General features: G+C 43.9%; 1 pseudogene; it reads left to right on the forward strand.

Moving 5' to 3' along the window:
- The first annotated feature begins 3868 nt into the window (after nucleotides 1-3868).
- Nucleotides 3869-16572, forward strand: part of LOC121290508 — a 40233-nt pseudogene continuing 27529 nt past the window's right edge.

Below are 16572 nucleotides of genomic sequence, written 5' to 3' on the forward strand. Positions count from 1 at the left end.
GGTGAACGAGCTCAGGATTGTGGGAGCACCAACCAGGGAGAACACTTCCAATTCAAAGAGCTTCCATAGATTGACTGGAGAGAAATGTAAGAGAAAGTTCAATTTATTCTACTAAACACTGATCCTGTAGACAATGCTCAAAGGTTACAAGGTAAGGCAGGAAACGGTGTGGGTGAAACTCGGGGAGTCTGACCACCGAGTACAATCATCGAGCATGAGGCTCTGTACTGAACTGTGAAGTAAGATCCGTTTTCTGTACTGAAGCACAAAGTCATAATTGAATCTTGTGTGTATTTTAGAGTAAAACGATTTGAGCTAAGAGGTGACTCCAGTCTGTGGCACAACCCAGCAGATGGATATGCGTCTGTTTGTTAGCTGGGGCTTAATCACAACAACTCCTTCAGATTTCACTGTTAAATTGGCTTTGATCAGGCAGCACAAAAAATGGGAGAATGAGCTGAGAAATGAATTATCCTACGTTCAGGAAATGTGCCTCAAAATCAACATCAAATAGAAAGCCAGCTTCTGCTTCACAGTGTATTTGTAATTATTAAAACCCAAACCAACTAAAACTTGAATGCTTGAAAAAAGAGGTACAAGGGAGGGAAGAACTTAAACCAATCACAATCTCGAGGGAAAAGGTGCTTGGAAAACTATTAGAACTCAAGGCTGACTCTGGCACTGATGGCCTGCATCCTAGGGCATTAAAAGAAATGGCTGCAGAGATAGTCGGTGCATTGGTTGTGATCTTTCAATATCCTTGAATTCTGGAGTGCCCCAGGGAATTGGAAAATCAGAAATGTAACATCTCTATTCAAGAAGGAGGAGACAGAAAGCAGGAAACTATAGGTCAGTTAGTCTAATATCTGTCATAGAGAAGATGCACAAATCCATTATTAATGAAGTAATAAAAGGATTTTTCAAAAATCATAATACATACGAGTCAACGTGGTTTTGTGTAAGGGAAATTGTGTTTCACAAATTTATTACAATTCTTTGATGAAGTTAACTGGGCCGTGTAATTGATAGTGAAGAGGAGAGTTCTTGTCTCCAGATTGATCTCAATGGTTTGGTTGAGTGAGCGGTGGTGACAGATGGAAGTCAATCCAAAAAGTTGTGAGGTAATGAATTTGGGGAGGGCAAACAAGCCATGTAATAGACAATAAATGGGAGGATATTGAGAGGGTTAGAGGAAGTGAGAGACCTTGCAGTATATGTCCACAGGTCCTTGAAGATGGCAGGACAGGTGGAAAAGATGGTAAAGAAATCACATGGAATTCTTTCCTTTATTGGATGAGGTATAGAATACAAAAGCAGGGATGTAATGCTAGAACTGTATAAAATGCTGGTTAGGCTACAGCTGGAATTTTGTGTCCAATTCCGGTCAGCATATTACAGGAAGGACATAATTGCTCTGGGGGGAGTACAGATGAGATTTACAAGGATGTTGCAAGAGATTGAAAATTTCAGCTGTGAGGAAAGACTGGATAGGCTGGGATTGAGTTCCTTGGAACTGAGGAGGCTGGGGGGAGTGACTTCACTGAGGTGCACAAGATTATGAGGGGCCTAGATATGGTAGACAGGAAAGACCTGTTTTCCCCCTATCTGTGGGGTCAAGTACCAGTGGGTACAGATTTAAGCTGCTTGGTAGAAGGGTCAGAGGGGACATGAGGAAAATCTTCCTCACCCAGGGGGTGGTGGGTGTCTGGAATTCACTGCCTAATTTGGTGGTGGAGTCAGCAACCCTCAATTCATTTAAAAAGTTTGTGGATCCGCACCTAAAGTGATTTAACATGCAAGGCTATGGACCAGGTGCTGGAAGGTGGCATTAGAATGGGCAGCTAGTTCTTTTTTGTGTTTCTGTCTCAACCTGCGCAGCCATGATGTGCTGAATGGCCTTCCCCTGTGCTGTAAACTTTCTATGGTTCAGAGTTACAAGCAAGGATGATAAGGGGGCATCTGTAGATGTGGTGCACTTGGATTTCCAAAAGGCATTTGATAAGGTGCCACATTAAAGGTTACTGCACAAAACAGGAGCTCATGACCTAAGGGGTTAATGATTAACATGGTAGAGGATTGGTTAGTTAACCATAAGCAGGGAGTCAGAATAAGTGGTTAAATTTTACATTGGCAAGTTGCAACTAGTGGACTGCCAAAGGGATCAATGTTGGGGCCTGAACTATATCCAATTTAAATCAACAACTTGGATGAAGGAAACAAATGTATGTTAGCTTAAGTTTGCTGATGACACAAGAATAAGCAGGAAAATAAGTTGTTCAGAGAACATAACAGTTTACGACGGGATATAGATAGGTTAAGTGAATGGGCAAAAATTTGGCAGATGGCATACAACATACAAAAAATATCAACTTGTCCATTTTGGCAGGAAGAATAGAAAAGCAGAATATTATTTAAATTAAGCGAGATTGCAGAGCTCTCTGGTAGAGAGAGATTTGAGTGCACTAGTAAATGAATCACTAAAGGTTAGAATATAAGTTCAGCTAGTGATTAGGAAGGCAAATGGAATGAAGATAGGACAAAGCCGGGTCAGTGGGGGTGCGGGATGGGTCAGTGGGGGATGTGGGGCTGGGTCAGTGAGGGTTGCTGGGCTGGTTCAGTGGAGGGTACGGGGCTGGCTCAGTGTGGGGCACGGGGCTGCGTCAGTGGGTGGAGCGAGGCTGGGTGAGTGGGGGGTGCAGGCCGAGGTCAGTGGGGAGCGGGGCTGGAGAGTGGGGGGCTGGGTCATTGCAGGGTGGGTGCAATGTGAGATAAACAGCAGATAACTAACTTTTGCATTGTTCAAACTTCTTATTTAATTAACGCTGGAGAATAATTTAATTTGTAATTTGGAGAAATGACTGATCTAAGACTGAATCATTTTTATACTTCTAAAGTGAAGAAATGATAGGACACTGGCTGACAGTTTGATTGGGCACAAGGGTGTGGGCAGACATGCAGTGAGGCAAACAAGTGGAGAAAATGCAACAAGTTGCATTTTTTTAGCAGCTTTCATTAGCAAAACATCCCGTGCTGTTTAAGAAAAGCAGTGCAATTCCTTTTTAAAAAGGCACTGAGATACTGAAGAAGTAACAGAGCACGTGATCAAAAACTTTGATCACATTAGTGTTCTTAAGGAGAATTTTAAAGGAGGAGAGAAAAGTAACAGAGGCTGAGACGCTCAGGAAGGCAATTCCAGAGCTCAGAACTTGGCCCCCAGTTTTGGACGATTGTTATCAGGAAGTGAAACATGTCAGCCTTGGAGAGATGAAGGGCAGAGATATCGATGGCTTCCAGAGCTGTTCGAGGTTACATAGATAGGAAGAGAGGGGCCATGCAGAAATTTGAAAAGCTAGGTTGGGGATTTTAACAAGAGTTGTTGTGAGACTAGGAGCCAGATTGGACCAGTAGGCACAGATGATGGGTAAAAGAGACTTGTTTAGAGTCAGGATACAGGAAGCAGTGATCAAGTTGAGCTGGGTGACCTCAGCTTACATGTGGAACCAGGTTGCCAAGGGACAGCGTGTTGATGAGAAATAGAAGATGGCCAACGAGACATCATTGGGGGACTCCAGAGTTAATTGTGTGGGAGTGGGAAGAGTTTATTTGGCTGCAATTTAATAGATAAGAATTAATCAGGGAACTTTTGCTGCATTTTCACCCAGCTGGTTGACAGCGGAGAGGAGTTGGGGAAGGATGATCTGGTCAACCATGTCAAAGGCTGTAGACAGGTCGAGAAGGATGAAAATGCTTCATTTCCTACTCTCAGAGGCAGGAAGGGTGTGATTTGTGACTTCAATAAGAGCTGTTTTGGTACTGTAAAATGGTTGCACCTTGATTGGAGGGATTTGAACATGGAATTCCATGAAAGATGGGCATTGATTTGGGAAATAATTTCACGTTCAAGGTCTTTGAGGAAGGAAAAGGAGACTGGAGTGCAGTTTTCTGCAAGAACAAAGGGGTCAAAGGTGGATTGTTTGAACAGAAGGGTGAGAGCACCTCATACATAGCCAAGCAGACAATAAATCTACCATCGGTATCACCGTGGCATTTGTGAGATTGTAAAATCACTAAAGATATCCTGCAAATAAATTCGGCACCTCACTTCACTATTTGAAGCTGCCAATATTCTTCTGATTTTAATAAACCAATCTAATCCTTGTATTAATGTAGTATTTTTGACAGAACATCCTAATCTGAGAACAACTGTCATCACCATCGCTGAAGTTTCGAACAAGACAGAACATCGAACAACAACAACAGAAATAAAAATGTCCACAGGTAGGTTCACAAAATACTTCAGAATAAAATTTCTATGCTTTTTGATTGACCATATCTTGTGCAAGACCTGCAGCTCACACAGGAAGAAGGAACATGACAGGGGCCGAGTAGAAGGAGTTAAATGAGTGACCCTCTAAAGGGGCAACACAGACACAGGTTGAGGGAGCCCCTGAGTTCTGTAACTGTTGGGTAGATAACTGTCATTGGTGCCATGCGTGGTTAAATGCTGCCATGATGGCAGGGACAGTCACTTCACCTCAGATCTAAAATCAGTTGGCTTGCTTAAAGAAGAGGGTTCCTGTGTACGGAACTTTTTATTATAATTTCACTCCTGAAAGGTCTAGCTCCAATCTTTTTTACTATACTCATTAGTGATAGAGCCATGGGGGGAATTCCACACCAAGGCAGTGACCTGCACCACTTCCCTGGCTTAAAATTAAGCTGCACCAAGCTCCATGTGACTGGCAGTGTCCGAGCCAAATTAACAGCCATAGGGCCATTAATTGGCTCAGAACAAGACTTAAGCTCCTATCAGAAAGTATGTCCCACCTCCGAGAACCACCTCCGAGAACTACCTGCTAATAAAATGGCAAGTAGCATTCATGCCATACTAATGCCAAGCAATCACGATCTCCAACAAGTTAGAATATAACCATCTCCACTTGACATTTAATGGCATCACCATAATTGAATCGCCTACTCTCAACATCCTGGGGGTTACCATTGACCAGGAACTGAACTGGATTAGCCATATAAATACTGTAGCTACAAAAGCATGTTAGAAGCTGGGAAATATGAGGAGAGTAACTCACTCCTGTCTTCTCGAAGTCTGTCGACCATCCAGAAAGCACAACCAGGAGTGCAACGCAATATTCTCCCCTTGGCTCGATGTCTGCAGATACAACAACATGAAAATCTACACCATCCAGAAGAAAGAGCCCACTTGATCGGCATTCCATCCACCACTTAAAACATTTTTAAAAATTATTCTTTCATGGGTTGTGGGCTTCACTGGATAGGCCAGCACTTATTGCCTATCCTGAGTTCTAAATAGCCCTTGAGATGATGGTGGTGAGCTCGTGCCTTGAACTGCCGCCGTCCATATGGCACAGGTATATCCACAGCGCTGTTAGGGAGGGAGTTCCAGCGACAGTGAAGGAATGAAGTTCTATTTCCAAGCCAAGATGCTGAGTGGCTAGGAGGAGAATATCCATATAGTGGTGTTCCCACCTATTGCTGCCCTTGTCCTCCTAGATAGTAGCGGCCGTGGGAGAGAAGGTGCCGTCCAAGGAGCCTTGGTGAGTTCCTGCAGTGCATTCTGTGCATCATACACACTGCTGCCACTGTGTTTCGGTGGTGGAGGGAGTGAATGTTTGTGGATGGGTTGCAAATCAACAGGGTTGCTTTGACCTGGATGCTGTCAAGCTTTGTTTGCATTCATGGAGCTGCACTCATCCAGGCAAGTGGAGAGTATTCTCTCACACTGCTGACCTGTGCCTGGATGGTGCTTTTGGACAGGCTTTGGGGATTCAGCACCTGAGTTACTCACTGCAGCATTCCTGCCCTCTGCCCTCTGACCTGCTCCTCTAGCCACTGTCATTACGTAGCTAGTTCAGTTCACTTTCTGGTCAATGGTATCGATCAGGATGTTGATGGTGGATCATTCGGCAATGGTAATGCCATTGAATGTCAAGGGACGTTGCTTAGATCATCTCTTGCTGGAGATGATAATTGCCTGGTCCTTTTCTGGCACAAATGTTACTTGCCACTTGTCAGCCCAAGCCTAAATATCATCCAGGTCTTGATGCATGTGGACATGGACTGCTTCCGTATCTGATGAGTTGTGAATGATGCTGAACATTGCACAATCATCAGTGAACATCTCCACTTAAGACCTTATGACGGAATGAAGGTCATTGATGAAGTAGCTGGAGATGGGTGGGCCTAGGACAGTACCCTGTTGTATACCTGCAGTGATGTCCTGGAACTGAGATGATTGACCTCCAACAACCACAACCATCTTTCTTTATGCTTGCTCTGACTCCAACCAGCGCAGAGCATTCCCACTGATTCCTATTGACTACAGTTTTGCTAAGGTTCCCTGATGCCACACCTAGTCAAATGCTGCATTGATGTAAAGGGCCGTCACTTTCATCCCACCTCTGGAGCGCTCAGGTCTTTTGTCCATATTTGAAACAAGACTGTAATGAGATCAGGAGTTGAGTAACCCTGGCGGAACCCAAATGAGTGTCAGTGAGCAGGTTATTGCTGAGCAATTGCTGCTTTAAAGCACTGTTGGTGACCCCTTCCTTCACTTTTCTGTTTGTCGAGAATAGGCTGATGGGCAATTCGCGGGTTGGATTTGTCCTGCTTGCTGAGTACAGGACAGACGTGCGCAATTCTTCACATTGTTGGGCAGATGCCAGTATTGTAGCTGTACTGAAACAGCTTGGCTAGACTCACGGCAAGCTCTGGAGCACAAGCCTTCAATACTGTTGCTGGAATATTGTCAGGGCCCATAGCCTTTGCAGTATCTAGTGCCTTCAGCTGTTCCTTGATATCACGTGGAGTGAATTGAATTGGCTGAAGACTGGCATCTGTGATGCTGAGGGCATCTGGAGGAGGCCGAGATGGATCATGCACTCGGCATTTTTGCTTGAAAATTGTAGTAAATGCTTCATCCTTATCTTTTGCACTGAAGTACTGGACTCTCACATCATTGAGGATGGGAATATTTGTGGATCCTCCTCCTCCAGTGAGTAGTTTAATTGTCTGCCATCATTCATGACTGGACATGGCAGGATTGCAGTGCTTAGATGTGACTCATTGGTTGCAGAATTACTTAGTGCTGTGTTACTTGCTGATTTTGCTGTTTGGCACACAAGTAGTCCCATGTTTTAGCGTCACCAGGTTGACACCTTATTTTCAGCTATGCCAGATACTGCTCCAGGTGTGTCTTCCTGCACTTTTCATTGATCCAAGGTTAATCCCCTGGCTTGGTGGTAATGGTAGAGAGTGGGAAATACCAGGCCTTGAGGTTATAGATTGTGGTTGGGTACAGTTCAGCTGCTGCTGATTGCTCAGAGTGCCTCATGGCTGCCCTGTCTTGAGTTGCTAGATCTGTTTGAAATCTATCCCAATTAGCATGATGATGGAGGGTATCCTCTATGTGAAGACATTAGCTCCATCCACCACTTACGCACAGTGGCAGCAATGTGTAGTGTCTACAGGATGCACAGCAGCAACTCATCAAGGCACCTTTGACTGCAGCTTCTAAATCCATGACCTTTGCCACCAAGAAGAACAAGGACAACAGATGCATGGGAGCACCATAACTTGCAAGTTCCTCTCCAGGCCAAACTCTATCCTGACCTCGAACGATATCACTGTTCCTTTACTGTCACTGGGTCAAAATACTTGGACTTCCTTCCCAGAAGTGCTCTGGGCATATATGCACCAGAAGTATTGCAGTGGCTCAAGAAGTTGTCTCACCACCTCCTTCTCTGGGGCAATTTGGGATAGACAACAAATGCTGGCCTTGCCAATGACTCCCACATCCAGCAAACAATAAAGAAAATGGCTGGTTTTAAATTTGAGATGCATAGATTGTTGTTAACCATGGGTATGAAGGGATTTGGGGCAAGATTAGGAATTAGGTCACAAATCAGCTATGCTATCACTTAATGCTTCTGGATTTTCACACTTTGTTTGACAACGTGGCTCACAGGAGGATTCAGTCGTTTCCTTTAAAGGAAGTAGAACAACGTGGCTAGAAATTCAATTATGTTTATTTTTCTCCATCTTGTGTTCACAGATCCAAACTCCAGAATCACTGAGTTCTTGACAAAATGGGAGGATTTCCAGCTGTTCCAGTTGACAAAATTTTACTGGGACAGACTGGACCAGGCGATTGAAGACGGGGTGGATGGAGTCAGCTCATTGTTAACATACAAGCAGATTTTCAATGGACAAGAACATTGGGTAAGTGGGAGGGTTGCAATGAGTTTGGATTATTTAAATATTACAAAACCTGTAGAACGTAAGGATGATAGAAGACCAAGATCTATCCAGACCATCTTCTAACACCTGGGCAGTCACATGCTGACAATTGACATAAATCAACCTCCAATAATTAGTCTACACCAGAACCGAGCATGAGGTGAGGAAAACCTCAGAGGGAGAGACCTTTGTGAACGGTCAATCCAAAGTGAACTGAACCTTCCAAGCATACATCACTTGCCACATGCAGGTACAGCAGCATTGTGGTTATGTTCCTGAATTAGCAAACTGGTAGCCTGGACTCATACTCTAGAGACCTGAGCTTAGATCTCACTGTGACAGTTTGTGAATTTGAACTAAAAAAATAGGATAATATTGAATTCTCGTCAAAAGCCATCCAGTTCACTCATGTCCTTTAGGGAAGAAAACCTACCGTTCTTACACATCCTGATCTGTATATGGCTCCAGACACACAGCAACATGGCTGACTCTTCACTGCTTTCTGAAATGGTCTAGAACAACATGCAACACAGCTGTAAAAAGGTGTAATAAGAGCACCCAGCATTGGATTCAGTCACAGCCCAGTCGACCATGCAAAGTCCCCACTAACATTGAAGGATTTGTAACAAATGTGACCAGTAAAACAACAGCCTGAAATAAGAATAATCCTGTCAATATGACCATCAAACAACATCCCAGATTCTTCTGCTACTATACCTGGGTATGCCCTTTCCCACTAGATGGATCCACCAGAGATGGCAGCCTAGGGCTATACGGTAACCAGGGAGAGTCCTCAATATAGATTCAGAACCCCAGGAAATCTCTTGGCATGACGCCAAAGATAGACAACAAAACCACCAACTGATTATTGTCCTCCTTCAGTTGATGTATATGGACTCCTCCAGGTTTATTAGAAAAAGCAAGGGCAGAGAATTCACTTTCGGTGGGGACTTAATTTCTCTGATCAAGAATGGCTCTTTAGCACCACTAATGACAATGCTTTCTGAGTCTTGAAAGACATATCTGCCAGATTGGGCTTGCAGCAGTTGGCCAGAGAATCAACATGAGCTGGAACCCTATTTGTGCTCACCCATCAACCTATTGCAGATGCATCTGTTTATGAAATTATAGGAGTGACCACTGCACGATCCTTGTAAGAAATGAAGTACACTCTTCAAACTGAAGACACCTCTCATTGTATTATGCGATAGTATCACTGTGCTAAATGTGATGGAAACACAATAGATCTACTGTCTCTAAACTGACTATCCACAAAGCGCTGTGGGCAATCAGCTGCAGAATTATGGTAAGGCATAACCATCACTCCACCATTTCAATCAAACCAGGGGCTCAACCTGGTTCAATTAACGTGTGGGAGAGAGTTGCAGGATCAGCATCAGGAGTAAATAAACATGAGATGCCAACCTGGTGAGGCTACAACATATCATCATAACCTATGTACTTCACATCTGTCTTCAACCAAGAAAATGAGGATGAAGGTATCGAACATGAGGGGAAAGACTGCAAGGTTCTTGAGCCTATCTATATAGAGAGTGACAAGGTATTGGAGGTGTTGGCAAGCTTGAATGTGGACACATCTCCAAGTCCAGAGGATTTGAGTCCCAGACTGCTGAGGGAGGCAAGGGGGGAGATCACAGGGGCTCTGACCCAAATTTCTAATTCCTCTCTGGCCACGGGGAAAGTGCCAGAGAACTGCAGAACAGCTAATGTGGTTTTGCTATTTAAGAAGGGTTTTAAGGGAGAAGCCAGGGATGTACAGGCCTGTGAGCCTAACTTCAGTGGTAGGGAAACTATTGGAAAACATTCTGAAGGCGAGAATCTATCTCCACTTGAAGAGGCAAGGTTTGATCAGGGATAGTCAGCATGGCTTTGTCAGAGGGAGGTAATGCCTAACAAATTTAATCTAATTTATTAAGGAGGTGACCAGGTGTGTAGTTGAGGGTAGTGCAGTTGATGTAGTTTATGTGGATTTCAGCAAAGCCTTTAACAATGTCCCACATGGGAGATTTATAAAGAAGGCAAATGCACATGGGGTACAGGGTAATTTGATGAGGTGGATTCAAAATTGGCATAAATGTCGGAGACAGAGCATGATGACAGAAGGATACTTTAGTGACAGGAAGCCAGTGTCCAGTGGCGTACAGGGATATGTGCTGGGTCCAATATTATTCGTCATTTATATAAACGACATAGATGACTGTGTAGGGAGTATGATTAGTAAGTTTTTGGATGACACAAAGATTCGCCGGGTGGTTAACAGTGAGGTTGAATGTCTTGGGCTACAGGAAGATGCATTCAGGATGGTCAAATGGGCAGATAAGTGGCAGATGGAATTTAACCCTGAAACGTGTGAGGTGATACAATTTGGAAGGAGTAATTTGACAAGCAAGTATTCAATGAACGACATGGCACTAGGAAGTTTTGAGGAACAAAGGGACCTCAGTGGCATGTCTATAGATCTCTGAAGGCGGAGGGGTATGTTAGTGAGATGGTGAAAATGGCATATGGGACATTTGCCTTTATCAATCGAGGCATAGATTATAAAAGATGGGAGGTCATGTTTGAGTTGTGTAGAACTTTGGTGAGGCCACAGATGGAGTACCTTGTGCAGTTCTGGTTGCGACATGATAGGAAAAATGTGATTGCTCTGGAGAGGGTTCAGAGGAGGTTCACCAGGATGTTGCCTGGTAAGAAATATTTAAGTTATGAAGAGATGTTGGATAGACCTGGGTTGTTTTCATTGGACAGTGAAGACTGAGGGGTGATCTGACTGAGGTATACAAGATTATGAGGGGCATGGACAGAATGGATAGGGAGCAGCTGTTCCCGTTAGTTGAAGGGTTAATCACAAGAGAGCACAAGTTCAAAGTGAGGGGCAGGAGCTTTAGTGGGGGATGTAAGGAAACACATTTTTTTCCCAAAAGGTGGTGATGGTCTGGAATGCACTGCCTGGGAGTGTGGTGGAGGCGGGTTGACTCACATCCTTTAAGGAGTACCTGGATGAGCACTGGCACGTCATAAAATTCAAAGCCATGGGCTGGTAAATGGGATTAGGTAGGTAAGTCAGGTGTTTCTCACGTTTGGATGCAACCTCGATGGGCTGAAGGACCTCTTCTGCACTTTGTGATGCTGTGATATAAGAAGCATGTGATCCCACAACCAACAGAGCATATACCAGATCAGTAATATTGTGGTGAAGAGCTAAACAACTAACTGGAGGAGAATAATCCACAAACTTTCACATAATCAATGATGGGGAACCCAACACTAGTGCAAAAGATAAGGCTGAAGCTTTTGCAACTATCTTCAGTTCCAAGTGTTTAGTGGATGATTCATCCACTAGGTTCTGGTTCCCATCTTCACTGAAACAAGTCTTCAGCCAATTTAAATCCCTGCACATGATGTAAAAGGAGCAACCGAGCTCACTTCATGCAAGGTCCCCAACAATATTCTGGCTATAATGCTGGTGATTAGTGCTCCAGGACTAGCCACAATTCTATTCAAGTTGTTTCAGTGCAACACTGGTATGTACCTGACAATGTGGAAAATTGCACTGGAATATCCTATCCATGAAAAGCAGGACAAATCTAAGCCAGCAATTGCAATTCCATCAGCCTACTCGCAGTCATCAGCAAAACAATGGAAGGTATCATCGACAGTGCTTTGAACTGGCCTTTACTCAGCAATACCCTGCTCACCAATACTCAGTTTGGGTTCTGCCAGGACCACTCTGCTCCAGACCTAATCGCAGCTTTGGCTCAAACATGGCCAAAAGGAGAGGTGATGGTACTTTCCCTTCACATCAAGGCAGCATTTGAGCTAATGTGGTATCAAGGTGTCCTCACAAAAATGAAGTCAATGGGAAATAGCAATCATATTACTTCTCAAACATTTTTTTCCAGTGAGGACACGCCCAGTTTACACAATATCTCCTCACCCAACCCCTCCATCCTCTCAATCGCTCTAGTTCTTCACTCTAGTTCTTCGAAACCTTAGATAAAAGCAAAGAACTGTGGATGCTGCAAATCCTAAACAAAAACAGAAACAAAAATACCTGGAAAAACTCAGTAGGTCTGGCAGCATCGGCGGAGAGGAGCACAGTTGACGTTTCGATTCCTCATGACCCTTCAACGGAACTAAGTAAAAATAGGAAAGGGGTGAAATATAAGCTGGTTTAAGGACTGTTGTGGTTGGAGGGGCGGGGTTGTTGGGATAATAAGCTTAGTAATAGGTAGAGATAACCAAAAGATGTCACAGACAAAAGGACAAAAATGTGTTGAAGGTGGTGATATTATCTAAAAGAATGTGCTAATTAGGAGTAGACAGCAGGACAAACACGGTACAGATAGCTCTAGTGAGAGTGCACTGCGGTGAAGGAATACTAAAAGGGCTAAAAGTTAGAGATAACAATGGGTGATAAGAGGGGTGTGTGGAGCTGTAGTCAAGGTAGCTCTGGGTGTCGCTAGGCTTGTAATGGATATTGCTGGACAGTCTATCACATTAAATTGAGACAGTGAGTTCAAGGAAGGCAAGGCAAGTGTCAGACAATTTCTGGTGATAGACTGTCCACCAATATCCATTACAAACCTACCAACTCCCACAGCTACCTCGACTACAGCTCCTAACACCCCGCTTCCTGTAAGGACTCCATCCCATTCTCTCAGTTCCATTGCCTCTGTCGCAACTGTTCTGATGATGCCACTTTCAAAAAGTTCCTCTGACATGTCCTCCTTCTTCCTTAACCGAGGTTTTCCACCTATGGTGAATGACAGGTCGCTCAACCGTGTCCGGCCCTTATACTGCGCAGCTGCCCACAGACCTTCTCCTCCCCACCAAAAACATGATAGGGTCACCCTTGTCCTCAGTTATCACCCCACCAGCCTCCGCATTCAAACGATCATCCTCCATCATTTCCGCCAACTCCAGCATGATGCCACCACCAAACACATCTTACCTTCACCCCACCCAGCAACATTCCGTCGGGATCATTCATTCCGTGACACCCTGGTCCACTCCTCCATCACCCTCTATTCCTCAAGCCCCTCCCACGGCACTTTCCCTTGCAACTGCAGAAGATGCAAAACCTGCTCCTTCACTTCCACTCTCCTCACCATCCAATGGCCCAAACACTCCTTTGAAGTGAAGGAGCATTTCACTTGCACTTCCCTCAACTTAGTCTACTGCATTTGTTGCTCCCAATGCAGTCTCCTCTACATTGGAGAGACCAAACGCAGGATGGGTGACCGCTTTGCAGAAGACCTTTGGTCTGTCCGCAAGAATAACCCAGACCTCCCTGTCGCTTGCCATTTCAACACTCCACCCTGTTCTCATGCCTATATGTCTTTCCTTGGCTTGCTGAATTGTTCCAGTGGAGCTCAATGCAAACTGGAGGAACAGCACCTCATCTTCTGACTGGGCAATTTACAGCCTTTTGAACTGAATATTGAGTCAACAATTTTAGATCTTGAACTCTCTCCTTCATCCCCACCCCCTTTCCGTTTCTTCCACCTCCCTTTTTCCAATATTTTATATAGATTTTTCTATTCCCACCTATTTCCATTATTTTTAAATGCATTTCCACCCATTGTTTATCTTTACCTTTAGCCCTTTCAGTATTCCTTGCCCCCCACCCCACCCCCACTAGGTCTATCTGTACCGTGTTTGTCCTGCTGTCTACTCTTAATTAGCACATTCATTTAGTTAATATCACCACCTTCAACACTCCTTTGTCCTTTTGTGTGTAACATCTTTTAGTTATCTCCACCTATCGCTGGCCCACTATACACCTCTACCTGTCCCCCCCCCCCCCCCCCCCCCCCCCACCCCCACCCTTAAACCAGCTTATATTTCACCCCTTTCCTATTTTTATTAAGTTCTGTTGAAGGGTCATGAGGACTCTAAATGTCAACTGTGCTCCTTTCAGCCGATGCTGCCAGAGCTGCTGAGTTTTTCCAGGTATTTGTTTTTCTGTTTCTGCTCTCATAACCTTGTTGTACTGAGTCAATCAGGACTATACACAGTATTTTAAGTATGGTCACACCAATGTTTTTAGCAAGTAGCAAATTACCTCCCGTTTGGCTCAATATTGCCCTCTTAATGCACCCCAACACCTAATATGCTTTCCATGCTGCCACTGAGAATTGTTCGCATATTAGATAATGGGATCAACAAATCTTATAGAATAGAAATGGGAAAATGCAAATATTGTGAATCTGTCACAATGAGATGAAACTGAAACCACCCAGCAGATCCATCATTAACTGTAAAATGATAGGGAGATGATTCAGGTTTATCTCTAGTGTGGACTGACGATAAAAGGAACGAATTTGATGAGGCTGGGAAAAGGAGAGAACAGGGAGGGTATAGTAGGAAAGCAATGAGCTACCAGGAAACTTCTAAACAGTAAATTGAGAAACTGTAGATGACAAAAATAAGCCTGTTGGTTAAACAAAGGACATTTGAAAACAGGGGAGAGCTGAAAATGTGCAAAACCCAAACTAAGAAAGAAAGCCAGAAGTAACCTCTGTGGGTCAGAAAAAAACAGTCGCTTCCGCCATTGATGCTTTGATTTTATCTCATGCTTCGGAGGCTTGAAGACTTCGACAATTCATCCTTTAGTCTGCTCACCTTGAAACCTAAATTCCCAAATAGCCACATTAACAATAACTCCTCATCCCTGGTAACATCCTGATGAATCTGCAGGACAGTTCCTTCATTGTTTATATTTCATGCATTAATGGAGTGTCCAAAACTGCACATAACTGGAATAATTTATTTTTCTCTGCCCTCCTGGTGTGAGACGTCACTCCTCATAGGAGCATCAGCAACTAAACTCATTCAATCTGCAACTTCCCCTCCAACCATTCTGACTTGGAACTCTATCGCCATTCCCTCACTGTCACTAGGTCAAAACGAGAATGTCCTTCCAGCAGCACTGTAGGTGTACCAGTACCAGATGGACTGCAACATTTCAAGAAGGTCGCTCACCACCGCCTTCTCTAGGGTAATTAAGAATAAGTAACAAATTCTGACTTAGCCAGTGATGCCCACATCTCATCAAAGAATATTTTAAAATTCCTGTCCCTGTTTCTCGCTCTGACCGTCACCCCTCATGGGTGAAAGTCGGGTAATTGATTTCATTCACTGTGTAATTTCCTGCCTCTATACTCTTCGTGTGGAACATAACTCTCGTTTCCTACTGTTAGACATTGGAAAAATTGACCCCATTGTCTGCTATCCCTGCCACAAACTCCATCTTCTCACCACTTGATTTGATTTCTCCCCCTGGTCACTGACTAAAGCTTTGCCAGGCTATCTGTGATTTCAGTGTCCTGCTTCAAGCTGAACTCAATTTGCTGCAAACTTGCCAGCACAGAAATGTCCTACTTCTCTCCACATAACACTGCAAGTCTCTACCCCATCTCAACACTTCTCCTGAACATTCATCCATGTATTTGGAACAGTTGAGTGTGGAGGTCACCAAGGTAACCTTGCAACCTCTGGAATGTTAAGCTACTAAGATTGTGCTGCCTTTACCCTGCAACACTCCAGGTCCCAGGTATCACTTGCATGCTCACAAACCTGTTATATCTCCCAGTAATCAGATGCCTTCAATGTAAAATTTCCATTCTTCTGTTTAAATGACTTAATGACCTTGACCCTTTTGTTCCTTGTAAGCTGCTCGATTCCTGAAACCTCCCATTGGAATTCTCCATTGCTCTGACTCTTGCCTTATGAGCAGTCTCTCCTTCACACCACCACAGTGTTCAGTTATCTTGGGTCCCACTCACTCTCAAAACCTATCCACTTCCTACTGTTTACCAAGTTTTCATACTCGTGGCAAATTTGCAAAAATATCAGGCTTCTGAACTTTCGGTTACTGAAGGGGAAATTGATCGGATTGATTGGATTTTTCACCATTATTATTGGACGATTCTCCTGACAGATAAATCACCAGTACTGGTTTGGCTCAGTCAATGGTAATTTCTGTACCAGTTTTCATTTTAAGATTCCCATTCTTCTGTTAAAATAAGTTAATGACCAGAATTGTCCCTTCCCTTCCACCACAGATCTGATTTGCTCCTATTTTCTTGCTGAGTAAATGAGAAACTGTGACAGCAAGAGTTCAGTGTGAGGAAACACCTGGATCACATTGTCAATAAATAATTTGACAAAGAAAACTCATCACATTAAAATACTGCAGATTGTTAATGATTCCTCACTCTCCCCAAAATGTATTTCAGACTTCCGGCTTAGTTTATTCACAATTATTTG

This window comes from Carcharodon carcharias, chromosome 18 (genome assembly GCF_017639515.1).
Source record: "Carcharodon carcharias isolate sCarCar2 chromosome 18, sCarCar2.pri, whole genome shotgun sequence".
NCBI lineage: Eukaryota > Metazoa > Chordata > Chondrichthyes > Lamniformes > Lamnidae > Carcharodon > Carcharodon carcharias.